Source organism: Bos indicus x Bos taurus, chromosome 26, assembly GCF_003369695.1.
Source record: "Bos indicus x Bos taurus breed Angus x Brahman F1 hybrid chromosome 26, Bos_hybrid_MaternalHap_v2.0, whole genome shotgun sequence".
NCBI lineage: Eukaryota > Metazoa > Chordata > Mammalia > Artiodactyla > Bovidae > Bos > Bos indicus x Bos taurus.
The window spans coordinates 51204344-51222277 of NC_040101.1; the positions used below are offsets into that span (position 1 = coordinate 51204344).

General features: G+C 39.3%; 1 pseudogene; it reads left to right on the forward strand.

Annotated features, from left to right (window-relative positions):
- Positions 1–613: 613 nt before the first annotated feature.
- The window catches only part of LOC113884424, a 79104-nt pseudogene continuing 61783 nt past the window's right edge, over positions 614–17934 (forward strand).

The window sequence follows — 17934 nt, forward strand, 5'->3', positions numbered from 1 at the left end:
CCATTGATCATTCAATATATTTCTGTTTTTGTGCTACTACTGTTTTGATTACTGAAGCTTGCTGAGTAGTCTGCAGTCAGGGTACCTGATTCTGTCAGCTCTTGCTTTTCTTTCTCAAGATTGCTTTGTCTCTTTGGGGTTCTTTTGTTTCCATACACACTGTAAAATTTTTTGTTCTAGTTGTGTGAAAAATGCCATTGGTAATTTGATAGAAATTGCACTGAATCTGTAAATTGCTTTGGATACTATAGTTATTTTGACACTTATACAGTTATAATGTCACTTTCATTTCTGTATTTCAGTTTCCTCTCTTTCCTCCTTAGTTTAGGTAAAGGTTTATTGATATTGTTTGTTTCTTTCAGGAAATGAACTTACAGTTCTTGCATATGAGCACTAGGCTGGCACGCCAGGCCTCTGTGTGCATGGGCAATGTGTTTAGAGGTGTTACTTAGCAACGATCATTCTGGGATGAAAGATTCCAAACCGTTGAGCTTCCCAGCTGGGAAGTTGTGGCCGGACAGCTCTGGCTTGCCTGTAGTGTTCGTGTTGGGTTTAGGGGACTGTGAAGAGCCAAGGGAGAGGTGAGGTGTGTTTGGAGTCTGTAGGCTCTGTGATGAAGAAGATTTTTGGCTTCAGGAGTAAGAAGGGTGTGTCACCCTTTGGCTCCTCCATCAACCCAGTGAGAAACAGCGGGCATGGAGTCAACTTCCAACCCGGGTAGCGCATCCGAGACAAAGACCTCAGAAAGATCCACAAAGCTGCCATTGTGGGCAACGTAGCCAAAGCTGCACTTTGTGTTGTTTGGGAAAAAATGGCCTGAATGACAGGGACAACGTGAACAGGTAAGCGGGGTGGAAGGTCCTGGCGGAGATCCCGCCTGTGAGTTTCCCCTCCAAGGCTCCTGGGATCCAGTACCCCGCAGACTTTATAGGCAGCAAAAAGCCTTAGCTGGTTTTGGACCCACTTATAATTCCCCTTATAGAGCTTTACTGATAGTTTTGAAGTCATTTAACTGAATGTTGGTAATCACAGAAATGAAATGAAACACGAATAGCATCTGTTTTTCCTTTCTTCTTCCTACTTTTTATTTGCATGGGTTAGCATGATGTACTCATGAGTAAAAGCTCTCAGGTTATATAGCCTTCAAGAAATCTTCTGAACCTTCTGGATCTCACATTTTTTCTCCTGTGATTTATGAAAACACTTCCTCATGGATTGCCTATTGTGGATCATGGTAGTGGACAGATTTCTGATGTTGTCAATATCTTATTTTTAATGTATATACTTTTTATACTGTAAGGTTATATATTTCAGAAAACTGCATAGTGAGCAAAATAATTCCCATGCCAAATCAGCTTCTGGATTAAAAATTCTTCAGATACAATTCAATATCCATTTTATATCAGTGTACACTTAGAAATATGTGTTCTTTGCTAAAGGACCTTAGAAGACAGCTTTGAAGTAGGAAGCTGGCTGTGTCCTTGAATAGGAAGACATATTCTTAGATGTATGGTCTTTCTATATTTAAAGCAAATCAACATTTCATGGTTTTAAAGATTTTGGGTTACATATGCTGTCTTTAATTGTTGTGATGAAATGAAAAGTTTTGTATAGTAGAGGAAGATTTGCCCTTCTAGATATCAAAATGTGCTATAAGTGCCCACAAAGTGTTCATTTACTAACAACTGAAGAGATAAATAAATGAATGGAACAGAATGTCCAAACACCCAAATATATGTAAAACTTTAGAACTTGAAAATGATGACCTTTTCTGTTAGAAATGATAAACTGTGTGTAGATGGTGGAGAAATAACCTGGTAAAAGATAAAAGTAACTCAATTTTTATCTCACCAAAAAGTTTCAGATAGAGTATGGATCAAAGATTTCAAATATGCACAGTGAGAAAAGTACCAGAATAAAACTCAGTTTCCTATTTATACATTTTTTTATCTGCTGACAGAGACCTTCTGTTTTTTCTATTTCTACTGTTTATTAACCTTATTTTCTTTTTTAATTGGAGAATAATTGCTTTACAATGTTGTGTTGTTTTCTGCTGTATAACATTATAAATCAGTTGTAAGTATACATATATCCCCTTCCTTGTGAGCCTCCCTCCCACCTTAAACATCTTTCTAAGAATGATTTCAAAAGTAAGAAATCTGGAGTTTCCTGGATTTCGGCACACACCAAAAAAAAAGAAAAAGAAAGAAAAGAAATCTGGATGTTGATTTAACATTTTAACAACATAAAAAAATTAAAACTCTCTGTAGATCAATCTGTCTATAGGCAAGTCGGCTTAGCAGACAGGGCTTGTCTTTTTGGCACTAATAGGAATGTGGCACAGATAAAAATGATTTCTCACTTTTAATTTTTGTTTTTTAGAATTTTTTTTGAGGATTGATATTTTCTGACAACTTTCAGCCTTTTCAGAAGTCAAGGGAGTCTACAGAGTTCCTTGGTCATCTAGTGGTTAAGACTCACTGCTGTGGGCCCAGGGTTCAATACCTGGTGGGGGAACTAAAATCCTGCCAGCTACTGGGATGTATTGTACAACATGGGGAATATAGCAAATATCATATAATAACTTTACATGGAGCATGACCTATAAAAATTGTGAATCACTATGTTGTGTACCTGTAATATATAATCATATGTACTATGCATCATCTATATTTTAATTAAAAAGAAGCAACTTTAGATAAAAAGACCTTATGTTAATTAAATCAATGGGAAAAATGAGAAATGAACAAACAAAAATGCCACCAATTATAGTGGTACAGACATTGTGAATTATAAATTTCATTCCAATGTCAGAGACGTTAAAATGTCAGAAATTGAAGGTATTAGAATCACTGAAGCATAGTGTTGTCTCTAATCCTCAAAATGTATCTGCAAAGTAGGTATGATATCCTTTGACTTCATTGAGATGTTGTCCTTGTAAAATCAGAGAAGGCAATGGCACCTCACTCCACTATTCTTGCTTGGAGAACCCAGGGATGGGGGAGCCTGGTGGGCTGCCATCTATGGGGTCGCACAGAGTCAGACACGACTGAAGCAACTTAGCAGCAGCAGCAATAAGTATGATTATATTACCTAACAGTTACTGAGCTGTTACCTGTGCCAGGAATGGTTCTAAACTCTTTGCGTGGATCTCATTTAAGTGTCGCAGTGCTGTCCTGTGAGAGAACTACTTCTCTCTCTCCATTTTGTTGATGAGGAAATTAAGGCTCAGAGAGGCTGAGTGACAGCTAAGTGACAGAGTGAAAGTCAAATTCAAACCCAACTTGAGCTGAAACTCGAGATCATGGCCATTCTATTCAAGTAAATTGTTCTTTCATTACTGTGTTAAGAAGAGCTAATGCTAATATATAATGTTCTTTCTCCAGAAGGAAATGAAATATTTGTTTTAGAGGGATAGGAATAGCATGCTATTGAATGTTTTCAATCACAGGAACAATTATTTGTTTTGAAACAGTAACACTACAGTTTCCTGAAAACTCCTCTTGCTTTCATAGGACTGCCCTCCACTTGGCCTGTGCCAATGTCCATTCAGTGGTGGTCACTCTGCTCCTGGAGAGAAAATGCCTGCTTAACCTCTGTGACAATGAAAACAGGACAACACTGATGAAGGTATGGGGCAGCGAACCGTGTCCACATGAGGTGGATGTGATTTAACTACTGAGACTAAAAGTGAATTCATCTCATTAAGATATAGCAAACCAGTGAAGCTTGTCGACTGTTTACTTGGAATTTCTAGAATTTACACTCTGTTTCTTGGTGCATCACTGACAGGCCATAGCATGCCAAGAAGACGAGTGTGCGACTCTTCTGCTGGAGCATGGTGCCGACCCAAATGCCATGGACGTCTGTGGAAACACGGCGCTCCACTTCGCTGTCTTTTGCCAGAATATATCACTTGCAGCAAAGCTGCTTTCCTGTGATGCCAATATAGAAGCCAGGAACAAGGTATATTTCAACTAACTTTATTTACAAAATATTTGCAAGGCATTTTTTTAAACTGCTGCTGCTGCTGTTAAGTCGCTTCAGTCCTGTCTTACTCTGTAGGACCCCAAAGACAGCAGCCCACCAGGCTCCCCTGTCCCTGGGATTCTCCAGGCAAGAACACTGGAGTGGGTTGCCATTTCCTTCTCCAATGCATGAAACTGGAAAGTGAAAGTGAAGTCGCTCAGTCGTATCTGACTTTTTGTGACCCCATGGACTGCAGCCTACCAGGCTCCTCCATCCATGGGATTTTCCAGGCAAGAGTAGAAGTGTTTTATTTCTAAATGTGTAAATAGGTAAACTGAATAGTGTCCATCAAGCCCTGTTACCGTGGAAACAACTCCAAAGCCACTGAAAGGGGAAAATTTTTGGAGCTCACAGAGAGGGCAAAACTGTGTCTCCCAGCCAGCCATCTACCCCAGAAGGAAGATTTACCATCAGAACGTGCCCACGAGTGGGTGGTAGACTCAGAGCCCACAAATGATGAAGACCTGGGGGGAGTGAAGTGATGTGAGAAGTGGCTGCTTCCAAGGGCTCAAAGAATGGGTGCCCCTGGGAGTGGGTGGGACGAGGAAGGAGATCCAGTGCCCATGAGGGGGAGCTGGGTGAGTGCAAGTGGGCCTGGGAGGCAGCAGGCCTGGAGCCCTGAGCCCTCCAGGACCCTGGTTCTGAGATCCAGCCAAGAGGGTCAGGTCATGTTTGACTCCCAGCAAGGGTGTTCACTTGTGCTGGTGACCACTTGGTTCACGAGGTACACCTCGGGGTCTCCTATGCTCAGCACTGGGGACAAGCTCTGTGGGGTTGCAGCTGTGCGTGTGGAGCTGGTGGTGGCGAAGCCGCCCCTCCTACTTTCTCCAGGACACATATGATGTCCTGCAGCTGCAGCCCCACCAAGAACTCCCTCCACTCTCACAGGTGGGCTCAGTTTTCCTTCTTTGGAAGCTCCAGCCTTCCCTGAGTGAAAGTATTTTGAAGGAACCAAATTGTCTAAGATTTCACTTTAAATCATGATATTTCTCAAGCATTAGAGAGTAAAGCATTCCTTTATGCGTTTATGGCTGGTATTCATGATAACACTGCACTTGTTAAAGGTAAAACATTTTCCAAATATTTTCCCCCACTTAAGGTTTTGTTTTGTTTTGTTTAATCAGTCTAAAATAACACAGTAAAGCAAAATTTGCCTCAGTAGACTTTGTCTTAAAATTCAAACATAATGAAAGCATTTTACAACATATTAGAAATCTTGCTGCTGTTCACAAATTCCCATTTCATGAAAAATGGTTTATATAAACACAGTTTCTCTCTCATTTCCCAAGTCTTAAGAGGGTAAAAGGAAAGGAAAAGGAACAAGCAAGTGAAAAGTGCAAGTCAAGCTGGAATTTTGGCAGTTGGGAAATGCCAAGAAGAGGATTTATTTATTTTAATATTTATTTATTTGGCTGAGCTGGGCTTCGTTTTAGCATGTAGGATCTAGTTTCATGACCAGGGGTAGAACCCAGGCCCTCTTTCCTGGGAGCACTGAGACCCAGCCACAGGACCACGATGGAAGTCCTGAGATTTTGGTTTGTGCTTTTTATTCCCTTCAGTTTATATATTTCTTATATGCTTTTCAGTTTTCAGGGATAATAGTTGTTATTTTGAAAAAGAGTGTGAGTGAATTGTAAACTTGCCTAGGTGCCAGTTTTAAGAAGACTCTGATCAAAACAGACTGACAGTGAACAGTTGGTGATTAAGTGGGAATTAAGAGAGAAGAACAAATAACTACTTGATATTATCCTATTCTGGCAGAACCATCCACTTAGATAAGAGTCTAGACTCTGCTCTCCCATCTAGAATGTCTTGATGGGAAGGAAGTAAGGGGTTTATAAATAATGAGATCAGGTTGCCTTTGGGGTTTACTAGTCCCTGTTCTACCACTGTTTACCCAGGAAAATTTTTTTTAAAAAATTGTAGTTTTGATGACTCTTGCCTCTTAATGCTTTTCTTTTTTATTCAAACCTTTACGTAAGAGAAGGAATTGGCTGTGTGAGTAAGAGATGAGACTGGAGTGGTTGCTGCAGTAATTCTCAGCTATATTCTGCTGGTGAACCACAATTATTTAGGAAAACTTATTTTAAAAATGTATAAGCCTAGGCTGTTTGCTGTAGATTTTGACTGAGTAAATCGAGGAACGCTTAGACGTGTGTATTTAGAATTATTCCCTTGAGATTCTGATCGAATCCTTGATGAATAACTATAGAGTGAATACATGTAATTTCTAAATGCACCCTTCACAAAAGAAAGTAGTCTCCTAAAGTGTTGGAGTTTGATCAGTGCTAGCTACTTCCATCAGCTCCCTTCTTTCCAACAATATTAGACTGACTTTTTCTCTGCCCCTGTGCTTGAGACATTAAAAGAAGTATCTTTGGCAATATCTATGGGCTTGAATGATAACTCCTTTTCCTTTCAACCACTCATCATTCAGTGACACTCCGAGAGTCTTTAGCTATTTGCTCATGATGAAGTCACTTTGTCTGTAGAGTCTGACCCTTTAAGGATTTTGCACCTTCACTTATCATCCAGGTCATTAGGTCGACAGATGTTCATTACCAACAGGGTTTTCCTGACTACAATAATAGTAACTCATGAGCCTTTTTTGGTGTCAGCCTCAGGACAGACTCTTGCAGTGTGTCTGTTAGAATTCCTGATCTCTGGCATAAGCAGATGAGAGCTTTAAAACCCGTGAAGTTAGTAACAGTACAGAGGGGAATTGTTTTAAGCATTTATTTTCAGCAGGCTTGGAAACACATGATCCATTTTATGAACAATCTAGAAGAATTCTAGAGATAGATTGTAGTTTCAACAGGCAGTGGAAACATTCTTGACTGTGAATTATGAGTCTTTTAAAAAGAATTTATGTTTAATTGAATTATGAGTCTTAATAGCCATATTTATTACATATTGGGACCCAGTTTTTTTGTGAAACATATGATACTAAAGAAAGGAAAGGTTCACATACAAATATTTGCTTTATACCCACCTGTTTGGAAACAGCAAACATAAAACAAAACGTGGGCCATAAACCAAACATGGCCCTTGGATATATTAATTTACCTCCATACATTGGGTCAACATTTCAAATTTAGGAGGCTCATGCAGAAGTTCAGGCTTCTCCAAGGACCAAATCTGGACCCCCTTGAGCCCGTCCTACTGTTTGGTCTGCGTTCAGAGGCCACCCCTTCTGTGTGGGACATGTGTTTTCGGGGTTCCCAGTCTCACCTGGCTTTTTCACTTAATCAGGTCATCAGCTTTCCATCCATAAGCATTTGAGTTTCCAATTTTTGATTGATAGTTTATTTTGATAAATATTTGAAGGTTTTTGAAAACAGTCTAATTAATCTATAATTGATTTGATATTTTAAAAAATATCTTAAAAATGGGATTGAATTTTTCAAATTAGAATTTTTAAGTTGGTTGTGGTGGTTTTGCACTGAATAACTCTCACAAACACACAGGATTATAAGAGACAATGCAGAGAGAGCTGGTGGAAGAGCAAGTCCCTAAGAAAATGTTGAGCATGTATTTACTGGTAATTTTATGTTGCAATCTTTAACTAAAAGCAGTAAAGCAAGACAGACACCAGAACTCTAGGATTTTGGAAGCTTCCTCCTGGTGGTCTGGAGGTAATCACATGAGAGTCATCAAGAAGGGTGTTTGAAGATAAGGTGTGTGTGTGGGGGGGTGCTCATTCTGCATGTAGTTAGCATCTAGCTAATGCTGACCTCTCAACCAGAACATCTAACTTAAGGAAGGGCGGTGGAAAGAGCAAGCTAGGGAGAGAAAATGAGTAAGGTTAAATTCCAGGAGACATTTCTGAGAAAGCAGTAAAACAGTGTTCCCACAGTTGAATTTTTGAAAAAGGAAAAAAAAAAAGTTTCTCTCTTTGCATGTTCATGTAGAGAATAATATTCCCACTGGAATGTCTGTAAACCTTTTGAGTTTACTCATGGTCATCCATGGATAGGTTATGCATGCTACAGATAGTATTATATATTTCTGCCTCAGCATTGTCCCTAAAATATGCAGTTGATAGAGTAGCTAAATGATACCCGCACCCCCTGCATTGGGAGCTTGACACTTAGCCACTGGACCACCAGGGAAGGCCCAGAGGAGGAGCATATTAAAGAGAAAGAAGATGCACAGGGCAATGAGGAGGGAGCTCTCTTTCATTTAATTTCTGACTTTTATTTTTAAGTTCAGAGTATCTATTGCACAATTTTAATTTCAGTTTAGAAATAGGTTAACTGTGTACATTAGAAATGGTTTTCCCTGTTTTACAGGATGGCCTGACACCACTGTTACTTGCAATATGTGAAAGGAGAGGGCAAATGGTGGAGTTTTTAGTAAAGAAAGAAGCAAATATACATGAGGTTAATAAGATGAAAAGGTACTGTTGTTCTTTTTCTTTTTAAAACCCTTAGTGGTGTTCTAGGATTGTAATATCAAGATTAAATGAATAAGAGGATTCATTTGTGATCTACTTAGGTAGAAAATCAATTATTCTGATTGAATCATGAATCATGAACAATATATAGCAGGAATATATAGCAGGATTCATATCCCTTTATAATATTGACCAATGTCATATGCAACCTCTTTTTGTTTGGTTGGTTGATCTTGTAATAGCTGAGGTGTTTCAAATTAGTTTTATTAGCTTTGTGAAATATGGATTCTGCTTTTGAGTTTACCTCATGACAGTATCAAGTTTCTTAATTCTTTTAAAAGAATTATTTAACCTCTACTTTGTATGTATATATTTTTATAAGATGCATAGTAAAACTAAAAGACTTGATTTTGTCTTTTGGATAACTGTTTTATTTATTTATTTATTTATTTTACTTTGTAAATTTTTATTTGTCTTTTTTTTTTTTATTCCTTTATTTCTCATGTGTTCCCCATCTTGAACCCTCCTCCCTCCTCCCTCCGCATACCATCCCTCTGGGTCGTCCCAGTGTTTTAAATTACTTTGTTTGAAGAATGCTGATGTTACTAGGTTACAAAAGAGTCAGATACAACATAGTGACTAAATAACAACAGCCACAAAAAGGTGATTATTATTCACAGTCACCAGATCCTGTGGGCTCATCAGTTTTTATCCTTTCTCATTTTAGTACATTTTGATATTTTCATTTTTAATGCAGGTAGAAGCAGGAAAGATAGCTTTGATCAGATAAACAGTTCCTTTAACAAAGACAAGTCAGAGGTGAATGATACAGATGAAAATGATGGGCTTTAGGTTCAGGCTAGGTTCAACTCCTAGGTTTCCTACTGATTAGGGTTATCATCAGCAAATAAGTTTCCTGATACAAAAGGCAAATAGTAATGCATCTTTCAAAGGTGCTTCTGTGTAAGAAAGATTTTATATATAGTATTTCATTTTTAGCACCTAGCACATTCTTGTCCACATCCTTAACTGCCACCATGACTATTTTTTTTTTTTTTTTTCTGATTCTTTTTTTTTTTTTCCTCTAATTTTATTTTATTTTTAAACTTTACATAATTGTATTAGTTTTGCCAAATATCAAAATGAATCCGCCACAGGTATACATGTGTTCCCCATCCCGAACCCTCCTCCCTCCTCCCTCCCCATACCATCCCTCTGGGCCGTCCCAGTGCACCAGCCCCAAGCATCCAGCATCATGCATCGAATCTGGACTGGCAACTCGTTTCCTACATGATATTTTACATGTTTCATTGCCATTCTCCCAAATCTTCCCACCCTCTCCCTCTCCCACAGAGTCCATAAGACTGTTCTATACATCAGTGTCTCTTTTGCTGTCTCGTACACCGGGTTATTGTTACCATCTTTCTAAATTCCATATATATGCGTTAGTATACTGTATTTATGTTTTTCCTTCTGGCTTACTTCACTCTGTATAATAGGCTCCAGTTTCATCCACCTCATTAGAACTGATTCAAATGTATTCTTTTTAATGGCTGAGTAATACTCCATTATGTATATGTACCACAGCTTTCTTATCCATTCATCTGCTGATGGACATCTAGGTTGCTTCCATGTCTTGGCTATTATAAACAGTGCTGCGATGAACATTGGGGTACACGTGTCTCTTTCCCTTCTGGTTTTCTCAGTGTGTATGCCCAGCAGTGGGATTGCTGGATCATAAGGCAGTTCTATTTCCAGTTTTTTAAGGAATCTCCACACTGTTCTCCATAGTGGCTGTACTAGTTTGCATTCCCACCATGACTATTTTTATTCCCATTATTAATATTTTTTATTTAAACCTGCAAGTAGCCTTTCCTTAACCCAACCTCTAGCTGACTTTGAAGCCGAATATATCAGACTAAGGAGGAAATAGGGAATTTAACCCTTAAATAGTCATCTGCGTCAGATAAGTGACCTCAGCATCGTTTCTTGTCCATCAAGGACTTTATTATTATTTTTTTAAAAAACATTTATTTATTTGGCTACGTGGGGTCCTAGTTGTGGGAACACTTAGTTGAAGCATATGGGATCAAGTTCCCTGACCAGGGATGGAACCTAGGCCCCCTTCACTGGGAGCCTGGAGTCTTATCGACTGGCCCACCAGGGAAGTCCCCATCAGGGACTTTTGAAATAGTAAGTGCTGCTACCTGGCATCCCAGTGGGACAGGAGGCTTCTTTTCTGTCCTTTCATTTTAGCCTTGGAGGTAATTTGCAAAGATGAACACTTGAGCCTGTAAATGGTCAGTTCTTCATGAAAGGGCAAGGCATTCACTTGGTAAAGCATATCAAATTAACTGTTTAAGTTAGTCAACTCAACTTCCTGAGGCTGAAGTCATCTCTCTGTTGTTTTAGAACAGCCCTCATGCTTGCTGTCAAGTATGAATCAACAAATGTTGTCAGACTTCTTCTTCAGCAAGGTGCTGACATCTTTTCTCAAGATATTTTTGGATGGATTGCAGAAAAATATGCTGTTATTAGTGGTTTTAATACGTAAGTATTCACATTAAAATGCCAGTTCTAACTGTTACTTGCTACGTGACCAGTGAGAGTTCCAGTTTGGTGCAGGCAGTTTGGAGAATGGTGGTGAGATGTTCCCCCTCAAGAGCTTAAAGCCAAGCAAAAGGCAGTTAGTGACTCTTGGCTGTGGGCTCGGGGTGGTTTATCTCAGGACATGTAGATCTTGATCCTTAGAAAGCTTGACATTAGCTATTTCATTCCAAGTGTGACCTCTTGTTATGGCGTATGAACAGTGTCACAGTTGTGATATTTCTGACTAGTTCTTTGGTTCTTGAAATATTTATTTCAACAGCAAATCCTGTTTTCCCTTGAGGGCTTGCCTCTCTGTGCACTTCTGCTTGAATTTTCCAAGAACCTGGAGGATTCCCTAAGGTCAACGAAACAGTCCTCTTCCACCAGTCATTTGGAGAGGAAAAAATAGTTCCTTATCATCATTCTGTTCCTTGCATTGATTCTACTGTTGCAGCACTGCTGCTACAGCTGGTCTTGACAGGGTCTGCTTGGCAGCTGGATGTGGAGTCTGGATGTGGCTCTATAAAGACCTTTAATAAAATCATGGGAAGATTTGGGAGAATGGCATTGAAACATGTAAAATATCATGTAAGAAACGAGTTGCCAGTCCAGGTTCGATGCACGATACTGGATGCTTGGGGCCAGTGCACTGGGACGACCCAGAGGGATGGTATGGGGAGGGAGGAGGGAGGAGGGTTCAGGATGGGGAACACATGTATACCTGTGGCGGATTCATTTTGATATTTGGCAAAACTAATACAATTATGTAAAGTTTAAAAATAAAATAAAATTAGGAAAAAAAAAAAAAAAAAACTCATCGTGCAGTGGGATCATGATTGACTTTTGCTCCCAGGCCACCCCTCTGGGTCCAAGTTCCCCAGCCTTTAAGGTGATGCACACGTCGACTTCAGAATGAGAGCTCCTTTGTTCTCATATGTATGCTGTTGCTCAGTCTGCTGCAAACAAAGCTCCAGCACCCAGTTCAGGCAGCTGGGTGGCCTCGCTTCCCCCCTCACTCAGAGACCTTATGTAGAGCCCACATGGAAGCCTAGATCTTCACGATGAGGTGCCCTTGAGGCTTTTATTTATCTTTTCTGCTAGCAGATGTCAGTGGGGACCATTTTAGGCTGTCAGAGAGGGTCAAGTGCTCCTGCAGGGATTGAGCAGACTTTCCTTTCTCCTTTGTATCTTGACTTGAACCTCAAGGTGGCTTTCTGTCCTGTGGGGGCACCTGTTCTTAGGTCACAGGTTCCCTGTCATCCTTCCCAGAGTAGTGGGTCCCAGCTTGCCTGAGATTCCCTAATTATGCTTGGCCCCTCATGGGATCTGTTTCCTGTAATAATGAAAATCTTCCAACGGATTTCTGTCTTCCTCCACCTTAAATGTTTTCAGAATCTGCCCCATAAGTAACCCATTCAGCAGAAATCCCTAAATCTCAAGTAAGATAGTTGGAATTCAGAGAGGTAAGCCCTGTCTAGAACTTGTCAGTACCCACTGTAAGAGTAGGGATATGTCTTCCATGTGAATTGGAGAGGAACATGGAGATTAAACATCATTGTCAGAAAGATCTGCTGGTTCAGAGTTTGAGTAGGTAGAGAAGGAAAAGTAGTGGTCCAGGCCAGGTCTTGACTGTGATTATTTTTCTGCTCTTGGTGTAATTAGCTGCAATAATGGGGGATCATTATGTTCTCTAATGTAGTGAATTCTTATGTTATAAATAAATTTAGGTACACATTATCTAAAAGCTGAGATTCCCTAAATTACAAACCACAAAGAACAGATAATCACCAGAATTAATAACAGTTTCATGCAACATTTGAGTGTTAAATGTATGAAAAAGCACACATTGGGATTTACTTGGAATTCCAAAGTAGTTACAGCAATAAACTTGAAGATGAAATTATTCCACTCTTAGATTGTTTCTGCAAGCATTTGTGGTGTATATTATCTCATTACATCCTATTAATCCTCTTTTGAAATATGATAGTAAGTATCCAAGTTGTGTAGAGGAAGGACTTTGAACTGAAGAGAAACAACTCCTCCAGGAATAAAGAGCAGTTGGTTATAGAGGTAGGATGTGCAAGCTCGAGAGATTTTTCGTATGCCAAGCTGCTGCTGCTACTACTAAGTCGCTTCAGTCGTGTCCGACTCTGTGTGACCCCATAGACGGCCTCCCACCAGGCTGCCTCATCCCTGGGATTCTCCAGACAAGAAAACTGGAGTGGGTTGCCATTTTCTTCTCCAATGCATGAAAGTGAAAAGTGAAAGTGAAGTCACTCAGTCGTGTCCGACTCTTCTCAACCCCATGGACTGCAGCTACCAGGCTTCTCCATCCATGGTATTTTCCAGGAAAGAGTACTGGAGTGAGGTGCCATCACATTCTCCAATGCCAAGCTAAATCTAGTTAATTATTGGAGCTGTACTGCCCTGATTTCATGACTACTTCATCTTCCTTTTCTTTCTCCTTTCAGTTCAGTTCAGTTGCTCAGTTGTGTCCGACTCCTTAGGACCCCATGAACTGCAGCATGCCAAGCCTCCCTGTCCATCACCAACTCCCAGAGTTCACCCAAAATCATGTCCATTGAGTCGGTGATGCCATCCAATCATCTCATCCTCTGTTGTCCTCTTCTCCTCCTGCCTTCAATCTTTCCCAGCATCAGGGTCTTTTCAAATGAGTCTGCTCTTCACATCAGGTGGCCAAAATATTGGAGTTTCAGCTTCAACATCAATCCTTCCAATGAACACCCAGGACTGATTTCCTTTAGGATTGACTGGATCTCCTCGCAGTCCAAGGGACTCTCAAGTGTCTTTTCCAAGACCGCGGTTCAGAAGCATCAATTCTGCGCTCAGCTTTCTTTATAATCCAACTCTTACATCCATACATGACTACTGGAAAAACCATAACCTTGACTAGATGGACCTATGTTCAGAAAGTAATGTCTCTGCTTTTTAATATGCTAAGTTGGTCTAACTTTCTTTCCAAGGGGTAAGTGTCTTTTAATTTCATGGCTGCAGTCACCATCTGCAGTGATTTTGGAGCCCCCAAAAAACAAAGTCAGTCACTGTTTCCCCATCTATTTGCCATGAAGTGATGGGACCGGATGCCATGATCTTAGTTTTCTGAATGTTGAGCTTTAAGTCAACTTTTTCACTATATTCTTTCACTTTCATCAAGAGGCTTTTTAGCTCTTCTTCACTTTCTGCCATAAATGTGGTGTCATCTGCATATCTGAGATTATTGATATTTCTCCCGGCAATCTTGATTCCACCTTGTGCTTCATCCAGCCCAGTATTTTTCATAATGTACTCTGCATATAAGCTCAATAAGCAGGGTGAAAATATACCTTTACTTTCTCCTTTACTACATACTTAATAAAAGTTTATAGAACTTAGAAACTTGAAATGTATACTACAATTGAAGTTTTGATATTATCTCTGACATTGTCTGAAATGATCTAAGAATTTGGTACTTGTTTTTGTATCAGTGTTAAAATATTATTTATCGCATTTTCAATGCATAGTTTTTGCCAACTGATTTCTGAATATAAAGAAAAGATATCTAAAACTTCTCCTGAAAATAGCAACTCAGGTATGTCATCTGATACCGAATTACTCTCGGTGATTCTACCATAGATTAAAGTCGGAATGAGGAAGTTTCAATAATGAAAGGACTATGGAAAAAATAGTGTAAATTTCATGTGTATTTTATTTTTTAATTAATTTCTTTATACTCTAGTATTCAGAATTCTTTAAGAAGTTAATTGCAGGTGATTTAACATCAAAGACTGTATTGTCTGAAAAGAAATCCATCTTTTTAATATGGCCCCTAAAGTCCCATATTAGTTCTTTGTGTAAATCAGAAAAAAAAAAAACATTAAGTGAGTATGATGTATATGTCATCTATAGTCATAGTACAGCAGATTGGATGTCTTATGAAAGTGAACTCTAATTTTTAGAAATGGTTTGCATTTAGTGAATGATGGCTCAGATGGTAAAGTGTCTGTCTACAGTGCAGGAGACCCAGGTTCGATCCCCGTGTTGGGAAGATACCCTGGAGAAGGAAATGGCAATCCACTCCAGGACTATTGCCTGGAAAATCCCATGGACAGAGGAGCCTGGTAGGCTACAATCCATGGGGTCACAAAGAGTCAGACACGACTGAGCTACTTCACTTTGACTTTCAGTTTCACTGAGTAGTGATTAGTCTCACCAAAATAGTTACCATCATTAAACCTGGGAACTTGAATAATCCCTTCCTGGTAGGATAAGAAATGATAAACAACAACTGCAAAGCTGAGGCAGTGTGCAGCATCGTAGTGAGATATTATTTCTGAAAGATACCTACCAGTTGTACAGAAGGCAGAAAAGTAATGCCTGGTTGAGAACCAGTTATTTTGCCTATTGTACCAAGCAGGACTAGATTACCAACTTCATTCCTTACAGATCCAGAGAGAGTGAGATAGTTTGACTTCATTAGGATCAGATATTTTCTTTTGTGTGTAGGACAATTGTCATGAGAGTATAGTTTTGTAAGAACAAGATGTTCTCTTGCCATCAGTTAAAAGATTATCATAATAGATATTCAAATAGAACAACTTGGGACTCTGCAGGTTCTAATAAAAGCACAAAAATACTTTGCATTAACAAAAACAGCATTAGATCCACTGGATGTGGCATCTAGCACATTGTACAGGGTATCCAAGGATACCTTTAACTGAGTAGACCTCTATCTAAACAAAGGGGGCTTCCCAGGTGCCTCAGTAGTAAGGAATCCACCCGCCAATGCAGGAGATATGGCTTGATCCCTGTGTTGGGAAGATCCCCTGGAGAAGAAAATGGCAATCCACTCCCATACTCTTACCTGGGAAATCCCATGAACAGAAGGGCCTGGTGAACTGTAGTCCATGGGATCACAAGAGTCAGACACAATTTGGTGACTGAACCACAAAAACATCTATCAGAGAACTGTAGGTTGGTTTATTACACTAGTCAGAGGAGATACAGAGATGTCAGTGTCTTGATCTTCAATACGCTCAGAATAGAGTTTTTCTCTGGTTAATTTCTGTATTTTTCTAAAGAAAATTTTCAAAGAAAACATGCTAATTTATTTGTTCATTTGTTCACTAAGCAGATACATTTCAAGTGTCTTTTATGTGCTAAGCATTTTTCTGATATCACAGGGTGAAAACTTTTAAAAATCACTGCCCCTGCTCTCCTTGCTCAAGCTTGCAGTGCTCCTCTCCCCATGGAGTCACTGCATGTGAGTCATCCCTCCAGCATCAGATCATGACGACCCCTGGGAAATGTTGTCCAACAGCATCAGAGTCCGTGGTTCCCTCCATCCTTCCCTCCCTTCCTTAGTTCATCAGCTTAGGATGTGATGATGTATGCCTTCCAAGCTGAAAAAACATGATTTCTATAAACATTTGCCATATAATGGGAAGGACTGATATAATGATATCCCTCATTAGTACACAGCACTCTTTGGACCATCCCGATCTGTGTGGTCCAGATACTCTTGAGCAATGGAAGGAGATAGTCTCAAGAGATTCTTTTTAAACATGTTTATATATATATATATATATATATATATATATACACACACACATACATATATACATACACACACACATACACACACAGAGAACCTGAACTTTTTAAAAAGTTCCATATATATATATATGTATATGTATATACATATGTATATGTATGTATATATATATACACACATACACACACACAGAACCTGAACTTTAAAAAAAAAATTTTTTTTTAAAGTTCCATATATATATATATATATGGAAAAAAATATATATATATTTAAAAATTCAGCTTCTGTGTACCCTAGTTAATGCTCACTGCTACAAGTCTAGTCCCCATTCTCATCACTGAATTGAGACCCTTTACCCGTTTGCCCTCCCCCACCTGCCTTTCAAGAGATTATCCTTTCTAAACTTGGAATTACTACATCTTTCATACTTCTCTTGACTTTTGGAAAGAGGGCCAGGAAGAGAAGACTTTTGTTTCCAATGTTTTATCTTGCTCTGAAGTTCAGGGCCTTTGGCCAAGCTTCCCTGTGATAGGGCATTTTCATTGTGAACTGAAGAGCCAGAGAAGTAGTCATGTCCCAGCAAGACACCTATAGTCTCTGTTCAGTGCTCCAGGCAATAGAAATCCAGAAATACTGTGCTGTTTAAGAATGCTATTGTCAGCTTATAGTACTTATTGTATTAATGGTGTAGTATCATTTTCTGTTCAGTCTTCTGGAGTTTGGTTAGGATTATGGTCATTGTAAACAGCGGTTCTTTTCTTTGTTGTTTTGTTTTGCATTTTATGACTATAAAGGGGAGGAGTGGTTCTTAGACATTAGTGGCCTACTAGTATAGTACAACCACTGTTCCCTTCCTCTAGTGTGGCCTCCAGGTGTGGTTTGAAAGGAATACTTTTAAACAAAGCCTCAGCCTTGAGGTTTTAATATTCTGTATTTTTCTTCCATTGATTTAAAATGTATCTTGTTTTTTTCTTTAACAGTGGATGAGAGTTCTGAGGAGGACTCTTCAAGGAGGTAGGATTTTATGGATGTTTTAAATTATATATTTAACTAATGGAACATGGAGAAGAGAAAATAATGGTTGCTGAGTGTTCTGCTCTGGGTTAGACACTGCATTACGTGCTTAACATTTGTGACCTCATAGAGTCATCACAGCAGCTTTGTAAAGTAGCTGTGTCCTACTTTTACTTAATTAGACAACTGTGGTTTCAGGAGGTTAATGAATTGACCCTGGTTAAAATGAGCTGGCTTGTGATTTGACAATTGGCCTTCCTGGCTCCCACGTTCATGCCCATAGGCCTCAGCAGAAACTGAGAAGTACCCATGTAGCATATAAGTTAAATATATAAATTAGTTATTTGACATATAC